Source organism: Etheostoma cragini, chromosome 22, assembly GCF_013103735.1.
Source record: "Etheostoma cragini isolate CJK2018 chromosome 22, CSU_Ecrag_1.0, whole genome shotgun sequence".
Classification (NCBI taxonomy): Eukaryota; Metazoa; Chordata; class Actinopteri; order Perciformes; family Percidae; genus Etheostoma; species Etheostoma cragini.
Window position 1 is genome coordinate 13,216,228 of NC_048428.1, and position 14,190 is coordinate 13,230,417.

At 40.4% G+C, this 14,190-nt stretch overlaps 1 long non-coding RNA gene across 1 annotated transcript; it reads left to right on the forward strand.

The window, feature by feature from the left end:
- Positions 1 to 424: 424 nt before the first annotated feature.
- On the forward strand, positions 425 to 13,594 carry LOC117937913. The gene is made up of 4 exons (XR_004655281.1): positions 425 to 724; positions 2,485 to 2,656; positions 5,517 to 5,567; positions 13,500 to 13,594. It is a non-coding gene; the product is annotated as an uncharacterized LOC117937913 (long non-coding RNA).
- Positions 13,595 to 14,190: the final 596 nt, after the last annotated feature.

Consider the following 14,190-nt stretch of genomic DNA (forward strand, 5'->3'; position numbering starts at 1 on the left):
GCTGATTTAACAGCTGATTGGTTCACAATTGACTCAACATGAGGACGTTTTATAAACATTTTTTTGATTTTGAATCAGAGGGATTTTAATTGCTATTTGACTGATTTAAAGTAATATTCTGTGCAGAACACATGTTGTGTGGCAGATAGTAACGTTAGGAAGTCAGAGAGACTAAATGCGTTCAAATCATGGATCATCTACACAACAGTCTGTTGTTAATTAAAAACATCAACAGACCGCATGTAGAGCATTTTGAGAGCTACTCTGTCATAATTGAAACAAGAGACTGTGTACCCGCTGATATGTGGGTCTGATTACAGACGATTTGGTCAAATCGGAATCGCATCGGAATCGGAATCACAGTGTTTTTTTCACTTCCTGTTCAGCCTGAAGGCTGCGGAAATCAGCTGGAAACTGTCCGAAATTACCGCATCTTGTTATCACCGCCCCCTGCTGGTGCCGCCTGCTCTAGTCCACTTTACAGGCCAGGCGCAGTTCATTTCGAACGAGCCTATTGGCTGGTAGTGGGTGGGGCTTGTCAATCAACTCTCAGGTGTGCTAACGCAGAGCAATGTTTGGAGGACGTTTTGAACTGCTCTGGATTGAATTTTGGAGCCTACCCTTCTGTCCTTGGACACGTTCAGCTTGATTTATAGCGACCTATTTCAACAGAAAGGACCAGTCTCAGACATTACACCGACTGCTGGAGCCTCTACAACTTCAGGTACAACAAGCAACTACCCTGTTTCTCTTTCTAACCTCCATTGTAAACACACCCTCTATGTTTCACAACACTAAAAACAGGTAAAGAAGATTGCCTGACATGTTACTGCAATCTTATGTCATCTTATGCAATTAACTTTTTTGCTTCTGACTGACCACATTTTTATTTCTCCTGCAGAATGAGCATTGTTGATGCTTGCTAGATGGATGATAGATGTTCTATCAGCTAGACATGCAACTATTCATCATTGTTTGTAATAATCTGATGCTTTCTTAATTACTTTCAAAACACTAAAAAATTGCTTTTTACTTAATGTGAAATATTTAGAAACATCCATTTCCAATTACATAAAACCGCTAATCCAAATGTTTTTTAATCCAATGAATTAATCAAAATACTGTGGTTTCAGACATATGAACTTTTTTAAATGTAATTTCCCACCATATAAAAGGAAGCTCTTGTTATTTTTTGCGAAGCATTTTAATATCTATATTGGCAACAATGGCGATAATTGGTGGTTTACATAACATAACCCACTCACCTCCATAGTTTCAACTATCTTATCAGACCTTTTTTGTGGAGGACATCGGTGTGTTCTGTAAATGGTTCTGGGGAATACAATCTTTTCAGTTAGTTCCTCCTTGAAACATTGCACTAGTAAGAACAAGCTTCCAACAAGTCACCCCTGTGTGTGCAAAGACTTACAGTACTGCAGCTAATATGCGCTAACTAGAAGTATTTACTTAACAGCATAACATAGTTTTTTTTATTTATTTCAGATAAGATTGGTACGTCATAAAGTGATTAAAGTGATATAGAGACTATGTTTGGGTAGGATGACAATGACATGATGCAGTGTTTGGTGTGTTCGGCCTTGTTAAAATGCTCTAGTTGGTTACATTGTTCTGAGGAGAACAAATGTGATGAGAAGTTTAGACCCGGTTGACCCTCAGAACCAAATGTTACCTTAAAGACCTAACGATGAAAAAATGAACGGCAATTGTGTTGATCATAAGTGGAAATTTTGGCTTTGGGGTCTAATCACACTGATTCATGAGTGAGCTCACACAGTTCCCATTGCTTTGTCAGATGAGCATTTTAATTTGAGTTTAACCTGATGGATGCTGGTAATTTATGCTGATTAGAAATAAAGCATCATACTTTCCTTTATCTCCCCCCACCCATCTGAACAGAAGAAGAGTTTTCCAGAAGGGTATAAGGAGAGCGGTTGATTAGTTGTAATGTGACTGTAGTACCCCACAGGCTGAAATTTATGTCCCCCATTTGAACTGTGTCTGCGTGTGCTGTATACATCAGGTTTGTTAATGAAATTTGTCGCCAGGAGGGAGTCGGTGGCTGCGGTCGTTCAGCACCTTGACACATAATTGTGTAAAATCTAACCTTTCAAACTTCAAGTCAGCACTACTTTAATTGTAATATTATTATTCCCCCCATCCAAACATAATGCAGTCAGTGTCCTTATGGGTAATTGCTCACTGTTGATAAAACTATGATTTAATTATCATTAAAATTGTCTCCTCTGTTGCTGTAAATGTTACACAAGCATTGATGAAAAAAACAATTTGGGTCCCATCAGCAGTGTCAGCATGCAGTAACACTTCTATACCTGCTGTGGATGAGTGGCAAAGTTAGTTCAGTGCTGGGCTGCAGTAGCATGTGGAGCTGTGTATGCTGCTGTCCTCTCCGTCCTGGCTGCGAGTGTATGACTGACAGGTGTCAGGCTTGCCATTGCTTCCCAGGTTGCTGTGGGTGAGATGGAGGTGGTGGAGGACATGGACGGCGAGAGAGTCTGACATTTCATTCAGGCGTTTCTCTTTCTGACATGCATCCCACCCCCGTATTGTCGATCAGCATCAGCAGATGACTGACAAAGGAACTGCTCAGCTACAGACATGTCCACATCAAGACAGCGTGTGTCTTTGTACTGTATGTATGTGAATAGCTTACGCAAGTGTTAACACATGAGAAAATGCCATGCTACTGTTTTGCGATATCAGCATATTCTCACAGCGATGATCAGATGTTGCAGTGTTAGCATACAACCCTGTACGACCCTGTACAACTGAGCCTCCTCACTGCCCTTTACACTCACTGACTGACTCGACTCTGGCCATCAAAATGCTGACTACTTTCCAAAAACTTGATTTCACAAATGGAAAAGCAGCATCTGCTTTCCTACAGCTTCACATATGTCGGCCATAGCTGCCCAAATGAACTGAAGCAGGTAAGAAGGGTAGGGGGTTGGCCCCTGGGGACCTTGAACAGAGGGCCTGTCCCCGGGGAATCTGTCGGGCCACTCTGCAGTGACGGCCACGCTGTCCCAAGCCAGATGAATCTGCATATGAAATGAGGCCACAGAGAGCTGGGGACCATGAACATGGAGGGTAGTAGAGGATGTACATCTGTTGTGAATAAGGGATTTTAGTTAATTGTTGCAGCATAGGGGTTTACTCAAGATGTGGATAAGATAAACATTTGTTACCATTGCCAGACCTTTTTTAAAACTGATATTTAGATCTTTTCTATATTTTAGGTCTTTTATTTGAAAGGACAAGTGAAGACATGAAAGGGGAGAGATACGCGGGAATGACATGCAGCAAAGGGCCGCGGGTCGGAGTCGAACCCTGGTAAACCTCCATATATGGGTGCCTGCCATACCAACTGAGCTATCTGGGCGCCCATCTATTAATATTTGTTAGGAAAATGATTCTGTTTATTTCCAAAACTCAGCAAAAATGTGATTTGCTGAGACAGGTAGCTATGGATCATAGTTTTTATGGCCTGTCAACAAGGTTGTATTTTCTTTGTTTTGTTAGTTTGCATATCTTAAAATCTTATCTCGCTGAATGTTGGTGTTGACGTTTTTTTGCCAATGACCAAGGGAAAAAAGAATCCAGGGGCTAGTTTAAGGGATTTCCTAACATTTATAAAAATGCAGCATTTTAAAACGATCATATTTTGTTCTTGTAAACTACTGCACTCAGGTAAATAGGAAACAGTTTTCCTAGAGGTAAGATCATGTTTACAAAATTTAGCAGCCATGTTAGTTAACAAGTGCTTTTGTAGTTTATAATGATGTCTGCAAGGTAATATCATTTTTCTTTCTTTTTTGTTGCCATCAAATTATTATTTTGAAACGAACAGATAAGCAAAAGTGAAAAACATTGGTCTAGATGAAAGCATACAGAAAAGTACACTACACATACCGAAGAAAGCACAGGGAACCTTTTCCACAATCCTTCCTTGCCATCAAACGTTTCACACCAAAACCAGGAGAGGAAATACGGGAAGGAGGGAGACATAACAATAACTTTGACTTTGAACAAAACTTCAAGCAGAACAATGGCTACTCTTTTTATTTTTTAGCTTGCTGAGGAGGATGCAGTTGTATGAGAGAATCTTTTGACTAAGCAGCCGATTTCAGTCTGTATCAAATGCGTCTCCTGTAATAATACAATGTCAACATTTCTTTTTAACTAGGTCTAGGGTGCTGGCTTGCTTGTGAGGTCAAGGTGTGTCTGATCAAGATTGGACACAGGGCAGCAAAAAAGAACAGCAGCCCACAGTTACCTGTTTGCAACAGCAACGGGTTCCACACTAAATAAACTTCAAAATAAACGCATTTCTCGTCTACAAAAACAGGAAACACAAAGCACAAAATGGCTATCAAGAATACTTGAGTTTTGGGCGGGTTGGTTCAGTTGATAGAGCAGGTGCACATATACATAGAGGTTTTTGCCTCGCCGCAAAGTTCCTTCCTGCATGTCTTCCCACTCTCACGCTCCCCCCTTTCTTCCCTAGCTGTCCTATCCATTAAAGGCGAGAAGGCCCCCCCCAAAAAAAGCCAGTTTGATAGGGGAGGGGTTGACCTCTTCTTATGAAAATATTGTTTTTTGTTCTTGTTTTCTAGCTGTATGGTAGAATAATTTAAGAAGAGAAAAAATGGATGCTGCTCGGATACAGTGAGTCCAAGGAAAGCGACAGAGGTTAATGACAGTGACGTGTTAAAACTGTATAATCAACAACTTTGGTGGACTGCTGTTGTTAGCCTGCTAGTCATACAAGTGCCTGCAGTCTGTTTGCATCCCACTCTATTTCCTGTCCTCTTCTGCTATTTTGGTCTTAATGCAACTTTATGCTGTGTCCACACCATGCCCACACCTTGGATCTTACTCCCTGAGGTGTTTTAGGCGTAGTCATGTTATCTTCCTTTTTTTTTTTCTCCATTTACCCTCCTCCCCCGCCTCTGCTCTTACTCTCCTGGCGGCATTACTGGTGATCACAGCGTGACAGACCCTCCTTGGGGAGCCAGGAGCACCGTTTACAAGTCTTTTGGTGTCAATGCCTCCTGTCTGCTCCAATTTCCACCTCACTAGTGTGTCTCCCGCACTTCTATGCACATCTATAATACATAGGGGAAGATGGGTCAGAGTGAATGTTGGCAGAATGATACACTGGTAACTGTTTATGTGAGTCATCCTCTATTTACACACACACACACACACACACACACAGAGTTATTAGTAGTTGGTAAAATCATTACCACTATCCACCTGTAGGCAACCCCGAGTAGAAATTGTGTAATGATTGCTAATTGCCTTGTTAGTATGAAAACAAAGCAGGCTTTTTTTATTGTGCTGAAGGGCTAAATTAACAGGAAACAAACAAATGGTGGGGAACATGTGAATAAGGATGTTTTTACATGAGCATCTGTGGATACAGCTGCCGCTTGCTCTGACCATCCTGCCTTTTTCCTCTCTCTTTTTCTCAGGCTCAAACAAACAAAACCAAACAAGACAGCAGCCTCATGTGCCTGTTTTGGGTAAGTGTTCTAATCTACAGGCCCAGTTGTTTATGACACCAGTTCATGTCTTGTTTTTGCGAGAGAGCCACGTCTACATCTCTGTAGAAAGTCTCTCGTTTTTACTTGTGGAACACTGAAACAATGAATCAGCACTGCTATGCAGGAAAAATCGTGTGGCAGATTGAAGTTACCACCAGCGTATCCTCTGGTAATGATGGTAACAAATGACACTCCTGGGCATTCTACAGTTGAGCAGAACTTTAGCATAAGCTGTCATGATGGTGATGAAACACACACACTTGCCTCCGTGGTCTATCTTTTACTGTCTCTGTCTCTCCTCGCGTCTCCCTCTCCGTCCCCAGAGAAATGTGTTTACCTCGGCAGTCACCTGCCACTACGAGAGCTAGAATGAGATTCAGTAGCCTTTTGTCCCAATCAGCTTTTCCTATCAGGCTAAATGCTCTCTGGAGACAGGGCTTATTACATGACACGATCCTCAGAGTACATAAATGGTCCTTCATGTCACAAGCCGGACCCCACTCGTGGGGGGGTAGATGGGGGGCGAAGAGACAGACAGCTTGGGGCCCAAGAGATGAAAGGAGCCCACAGCCTTACTGACGTTTTAATCAAAAACAGTTAGCGCTAAATCAGTCTGTTTGCAGGCAAAGATGCAGGGAGGCTTTTCAATGGTGCCTGTTGAAAATATGCAAGGATTGAAATGCAGACCTTGCTGACATACAATTTACCTGCTGTCAGTCTGTATGGGCCTGTTTTATCATGAGTGCTTGTTGTGATGCCCCCCACCACTAACGCATGACACACACACACATCCTTCCTTCACATCTTGTGCCACCTGTTTCAACATCAGCTAAGATGTTGAAAATTGATATGAGTTTGCGAGCTGCATTATTTTGGGTTATAAGGCCAATGTGAAGTCAGTTTTTGCTACTTCTATTAGACTCTCTTATTTAGCAGCTCTGTTTTGTGATTGTGAGGACAGAAGAAGAGTGAGCAAGAACTTGAAGAACAATTAAGAAATGATATGGTAATTATGTAAGTTCAACTGTAATTTTAAAAGTATTTTAAAGGCCCTGCACACTAATTGGGTGTTTGTAAGTTAATCAGCTTTGCTCAGGTTGAATGTGTGGAGCTGTGAATTTTTTTTTTTTACCAGAAGTGATTGTAAACTAACATTGTCATCTGGTCTATAGAGTGCCAAAATGTATTGTATCCATAATGACGGCAGAGCTACACACTTAACTTTAGCAATAAAGTAATTTCAACTCAAACCATTAACGTTTTTTACTAAACCTAAGCAAGGTAAATTTATGCCTAAGCCAAATCAAACCTTAACCATAGCATTGTATCATCACAAATGATCTGTGTTTTCTAACATTTAAAGTTAAGTAGTTTAGAATGCAGTTTTATAAAAATTCAAACATTGTTGGCAGTTTTTCTCGTAGGATGATGAATGTATAATTTACATCTAATGTGTATTTTTAGTTAAATGCTGCACAGCAGTATAAAATATGTATCATAATATCCTGGTGTTGACTGAGCACAGTTATTTCTTCAATTCTTTCAGTTTTTTTTATTTAGCTTTAGTAGATACAAGCTACAGGAATACCAATCAGAGAGCATGTCAGTGTTTTGCAGCTACTCAAGAATGCTTATGGATGTTACCCTAGTTTACCTCCCTTACATCGGAGTTCTCCCTCAGGATTAGAATGTTTACTGAATGTTATACAATGGAAATGTCAAACATTAGCATTTCTGTTAAATTTATTCATTTTGCACAGTTTAATCTGAGTCAGAGAATGCTGCAAACAATGTTTCACAGTCAGGACTATACAATTAATCGTTAAACACACTCCACTGGATTTTAAAGATGCTGTCACAGACTTTGCCTCAAACATTAACGCATGGTACCGATGATTTCATGCAGTTTGCTCTCAACATCTCGCTTTTAATGATGGTCTGAAAAAAAACATGAAAACTAATCATAAATTACTAAATGATAATGGGAGGAGGGAGTGGGAGAAAAGGCAATTGTCCCCAACCAGTCATAAGTTGATCATCTTAAGCTCTGAGCTGCAGGTAGGCAGTGACAGCTGCTTAATTTGGTTTTGTCACCGGGGTGACTTAATCCTGTAACGGGCCCTGTGACACACACAGACCTCACAGACGGTTGTGAGACGGAACGGCACTCTAGTTGCCCGTTTACAGATGCAGCAATAGAAACCAAGGTCACTTTAATTAACTGCTTAATTACAATTTAAACGATAATACTAATCACTCACTTTTGTGGTAGCAAGAAGCTACTGGCTGTCATGTTGATTTAAGGCTGTGGGGGGAAATGGACATTTCCACCTCTGCCTCACAGTAGGGCCTGAGTCTGTGCTGCCTTGTTTTCATTTGCTCTGTGCTATCACTTTCCTACCTCAAGAACAGTGTCAGCTAACTGTTTCATGTTCCAACATCCCCACTGTTTGAGTTTACTCCTCTCATTCCATATCCCTCCTCCCTCTTCACTCTCTAAAGGATTTCAATTAGACAACACACTGATGCCTTTGTCTGTTTGTATTCCCTGTGGTTAGGCTGGATAAACTAAAGGGCCTCACCACTGCAGCATTTTACTGTCAAGCGTCTGCAGGTGAAGTGAATGGTTTGCTAAAATCCACAGAGACTTGTAAAATTCTCAATGGTTTTGACTAAACTTATTCAATTTGAATGCATAATCCCTAACAATTTCAACGCAAAAATTCACAAACCTTTTGTCCTATAACAGGAAATTGTCTGGAATAATCACTGTTGGCTTCCGGGTCACAGCCTAAAGGAACACGCTGACTTATTGAGACTTTATCTTTACCCTTCTCATCTCCGTGCATTCTGTACCTCTGTCTGACGCCCCAACTGGTTGCTTAGCCTTACCCAGATCCTGCAGGTAACTGGTTCCAACTAGCCAACTGCTCCCAAAGAGTGACAAAATAACACCAACATGTTCCTATTTACTTGTTGGGATTTGTATAGTCACAGGGTGTACAAATAGCAAGGTCACATTAGACACAGCCATATTCTAACCACATACTAACTGGGAACTATACTGTCACTTATTGGGAGCAGTAGGCTAGCTGTAGCCGGTTAACTCCAGGATCATTGCTAGGCTAAGCTACCGGTGGGGACATCAGACAGAGTTACAGCACGCACGGAGATGAGAAAGGTATGAATCGACTTGTATAACTCTGGGGGATATGGTGAATAAGCTTAAGTCCTAATAAGTCAGTTTGTTCCTTGTCTGTGATTATTAATGCAGTTAAGTTTTGAATTTAGGTTTTGTTGAGTAAAGGTTTTTTTGTCAATTGATTGAACAATTAATTGATTACTCATTTCAGCTGTACTCTCTGAGTTTGATTCCTGGCCTCTTTGTTTTTGTGGTGGGCTCGTTGTAGGGACTAGGTAAGTTCCAGACCATGGGATATTTATTCAAGCCAACCTCCAGCCCATTAGTGTTACTGCCCATCTGCCACTGCTGCCACTCGGAGCCCTCCTAAAGGTTACTCATTTACATATTGGGGTGAGGAGGTGGCAGCGTCCACTGATAAAAGAGCTTCAATCAATCAGTGCTTCATGATTATTACCATGTAAAATCCCAGCAGTTGGTTAAAACTCTGCCTGCTTGCCTCGTTGCCACTTTTAAAATGAGGTCCTGGAATGCCACGACAACTAACTGGAAACAACTGAATGAAAAAAAATCATAATTCCTCGGATAAATTATGACTGGGTGCCTGAAATTGATTTATTATTGTGATCGTTAGCCATATGGCACAGGCTGCTTCCCCCCTCCTAACATTCAAAAATGTGTGATCACAGGCTAGGTCAGCGCAACCTTTACCATTGCACAAATGAATCTCAGTCTGCTGAGAAGGGAAGGACAACAAAGAATACATACATACATACATAAAGCTGCATTCACAATGAAACAGTGGAGAATATGAATACAACTTAGACTGTGCAGTGTCCGGATGTGTGTTAAGATGAAGAGGACAGAATAATTTCTTTTATATTTAATGAAATCTAAATTACCATAATTTCTCAAATAAATCCGGGACCTTTCATTTACCTAAACCGCAGAAGGTACCCGGCTTTTATTTGAAGCAGGCTTTTATTAGAGACAGGCCTTTATTTCTAATTCCATCTGTTTTAAGCATATACTTGTTTTAAAGACACCGTTTTAAATGAAAAGTCAATAGCGTTCCTCGAGCCCCTTAGGGGACATGAGCAAAAACATCTTAAGTACAGTTATGTGCTCACCTGAAAGTTTATATGGATGTTGTATATTGATGTAGCCTATCTGAGCTATAATGGAGACAGTGACAGCTAGAGAATGAATACAGTAGCCTACATGAGTCACATACGACAAAACTGATTTTCAAAAGTCTTGTAATAATTTCCCGCGCAAGGATTTAGCTATTTGGATCGGGCAATTACTTTCCTTTATGAACAGTTACAATCTGGCTAACTCACGGATATAGGTGGATGTACACAAAATGCAAGGAGAATGGATTAAAAGTAAGGAAAGAGGGTGTTCAATATGAGAACTGGGGCATTCAGCGCTTAATGTGAAAAAGCTTAACGTGGTTTATGAAACTAAACAATTATCCATGATTACCAGATTTATCTCTCATATTGCTCCTCATTAACACTGATAACTGTCAAAATCTATCCCAAAGTCCAATTATTATGGACATTATCTGACATTCCTGCTTCACATTTTCAGCAGCAGTGGAGCGGCTGTGGATTGACTCCAAACGGTTCTCATGGGCTTTATAATAACGTGAAAAAGCTTATCGTGGTTTAATGTACCTGAACAATCAATGATCACCAAATCTCTATTTCATATTGGTCCTCATAACCACTGAAAACTGTAGAAGAAAAAAAAAAAGAGAGCCCACTCATTATGAACGTTATCTGACATGTTTCTGCTTTCAGTGGAATGATGAGGAGCAATATGAGAGAGAGATGTGGTAATCATTCGTTAAGGTAATCTTAAACCACCTTAAGGGTTTTAGAATGTCCCACTCTTATGACAAATTGAAGCCTTTTGGCACTAATAAACTCATATTTAGCCGCCATCCTTTCTAACCGGAGTTCTTTGAGGTAGTGCTGCTGACTATGGCACTGACACTGTTCATAACAGCGCAAATGGGTTTCAAAACGACACACGTGAAAGTAAATCTAAGATTAATTTTGATATAAACACTGAAAGCAGAAACATGCCGGATAACGTCCATGATAATTGGACTTTGGGTTAGATTTTTTTGTCAGTTTGCAGTAGTTATGAGGACCAATATGAGAAAGAGAGACTTGGTGATCGTTGATTGTTGTTCAGGTACATTAAGCCAAGTTAAGCTTTTTCATATAAGAACTTGTAAAGCCAATTTGAACTGTTGGGAGTCAATTCGCAGCCGATCCACTGCTGCTGAAAATCTGAAGCAGAAGCGATAACGTCCATAATAATTGGACTTTGGGTTAAATTTTGACAGTTTTCAGTAATTGTGAGGAGCAATAAAAGATAAATCTGTTATTCATTAATTGTTTAGTTAAATAAACCACGTTAAGCTTTTTTTATAACGCTTATTTGATGTCCCAGTTCTCGTTTAATTGAACACCCTCTTTGTGTACATCCACCTATATAGCCAGATGTTTGTAACTGTTAATAAATAAAAGTAACTGCCCGATCCAAATAGCTGAATCCTTGCGCCGGAACTATAAGACTCTAAAATCTGTTTATTCGTATCAAAACAGCAATGTCCTTATAATGAAGACCTTGATTAAAATGTAGTGCAACTGACTGTAATGTAATGTACTGTAGTCATTTTCTAGCTGTCAGGGTCTCCATTATTGCCCAGGCATCAATATAAACTGTCATCTGCGCACATGAAAAGGTTTTGCGTGCACACGTGAAAGTTTCAAGTGCGCTCATGAAACTAAACTATTTTACAAATTTTTTTTGGAATCTCATAACTGTCAGAGAGCATTCCCTTTTTTTTAGAAACATTTGCAAAAAATCTCCCCATGTCCAACAACAGCCAGAAAGGCGACAGAGCAATTTGGGTCAGAAATAATCAAACATCTCCACTTTGTCAGTTTGAACCCTCTAAATGTACCGGATATTTATTTCAAATACAGGTACTACAATATTGCTGGTAGATTACGATAAGAGCATACAGTAGTTACTACAGTATCTGATTAACGTCACAGACGGTAGCTAGCTAGCTTGCTTTGTTTCTAGCTCCAGGCTAACTTGTTTTCTCCCACCTCCAGCTAGCTAGCTGTGCTCTGCTCGTGCCGGTTAATCTCGTCGGCTTATCCTTCTTTTTCTTCCAGTCTCGTATTCTCCTGTGGTCATTGTGAACTGTCTCACAGCTTTTTTACCTGTGTTTTCGGACCATTGGGGAGAGTAGCCTCAGCCTAGTACTAGAACTATGGCGACTGACTGGGATGAGGAAGAGGTGGAAAGGCCAGCAGCCGTTATCAATCATAATCACATTAACTTCATCAGCAAAAGGAGTTTACTCAGTTGTCATGCACTTTAAACATGCACTTTAAACATGCAACAACTGAAACAATCTCTAAACATTGACACATCTGCATCTTTGAGGCTCAAATGCAAGCTTGTTTAAAGACAGTTGCCTGTTTCCACATTGAGCAGATACAGAGCAACAACCAAGCCATATTTTGTTCTTTAGCTGCTAAATGCTTCACTGTGTCCATCAGCTCATCACTTCTTTGTCTGTTTTTTCTTTGGTGCGGAGTAAGTTGTACTTAGTTTCTTTTTGGTGAGCTTCTGTGTCTGAAAATAACGAGTAACAATGTGCTGAAAGACACTAAACAGTCCATAGTGGGATTGCAGAGTCAGGTGAGAATTCTCTGTGGGCACAATGCGCAACCTTTTTTACACACGAAAACTCATATGATCCATTTTTATGAGGATAGTGATTACAGAAACTTTAAGGACGTTTTAATTGAAATATTATTTTTTAAACTAGTTTGTTGTTGATTGTAAGAAGCCTCTGTTCAACAACCTTAAAATTAGAGAATAGACTTGACAACCATTGCCATGTTCCCTTTGTCACTAAGGGGGTAATTGGACAACCGTACACTACATTTAAGGAATTTTCTTTTTTTCATTATTCTTGTTCAAGATTCTATCATCTTCTCAGAAATATGCCTTTTTGAGTCCTTACCCCTCCTTTTTATTGCATGTGCAATTACACCAAAAGTTAAAACTTTAGAAAAAAACATTGTATTTGTAATTATTTGCATGTGGCCTGCCAACATTTACATTAATATCTATGTCTCATAATAATTGCCTAGTTCTTCCCATTTGCTCAGGGCAATATTGTATTAGGTTGTAATCGCCAACACTGTTTCCTGACACAAACTTGATGTGTCACCATGATTGGCATGGAGGAGATGACATGACAGAGCTGGTTTTGGGGGACTGACAGATAGTTGGCAGGTTAGGGCTCCCCTGTTGGGTGCTGCGCTGCCTCAGGACAGTCACCTGTCAACTCAGGTGAAGGCTCGTCATAGCTGATGACTGGGAGCAGCAGAGTGGATATAATGGGATGAGCAGACTGAGACAGACGTAGTGCAGGACTCCCTTTGTCTGTGGGCAAAGGAGTAGACCTTGCTTCAGTGAAGTGGGCCGCTAGGGTGTAAAACAAGTATAAAAAGTTCTAGCACTGTGGGTGATGTACTGACATTATTATCCTTAGCACATAATTGATCCAAGTAATGTTCAGTTCTATGTTGTCAAGTGTTTATAGTCTTATCATTCACTGTCTCACAAAAGTTGGCCAGTTGTTGCCTCTCCTAAGATAACTTACCAAGCAACTGTCCAAGAAACTCAGAAAACGTACTTCCATTTTTTTTTTTCTTTGTCAGATATCAGATCAACACAAATGATCCCGCTTTGTTTCAAGTTTTAAGGTGAATAAGCTTTGTAGTACCCATGTTTTTCCAGAGTTCATCTAGACAACACAAAGTGCCCATGTTTTCCCAGAGCTCATCTAGTCAACACAAAGAACATCCACTGGCAAAAATAAAGGTTTGTGCTTGTGTCTACGTGTTTAACCATATAAGTGCATGTCTGTGATTTTGGAGAGTTGGGGTCTGGGGCCCTCTGTGTGTGTGTCGACCCAATCACTGTTGCCACTTTAGTTGAGTTTCCTCAAAAGACCGTCCTGCCAAGCAAAGAGGGAGCATGTGTCCATCAAAGTCAGGCTGATATGAGGCGTGAGAGCTGAGGCTTTCTCGCAAGATGGAAGGGTGGGACTGACTCATACAGAAGCTCAGGAATCGGCATGTCACTCTCAACACAGCACACTGCCACAGCACACTGCCACACTGCATCAACACTGACTCCATGGAGAAACTTCTGGATCGCATTCAAATACAATATGTAATAATGTCAAGTGATGAGCAGGAACAATATTAGTCTACAATTAAATATTTGTGACATGCAGATCTGAAAGGGTAGATCTAACTAAAACCACAATAAACCTTATGCCTTTTAGTGCATCTTCTCTAATTTGAGGATTTTATCATTAAAAAACTGTCAGTGTTGCACATAAGG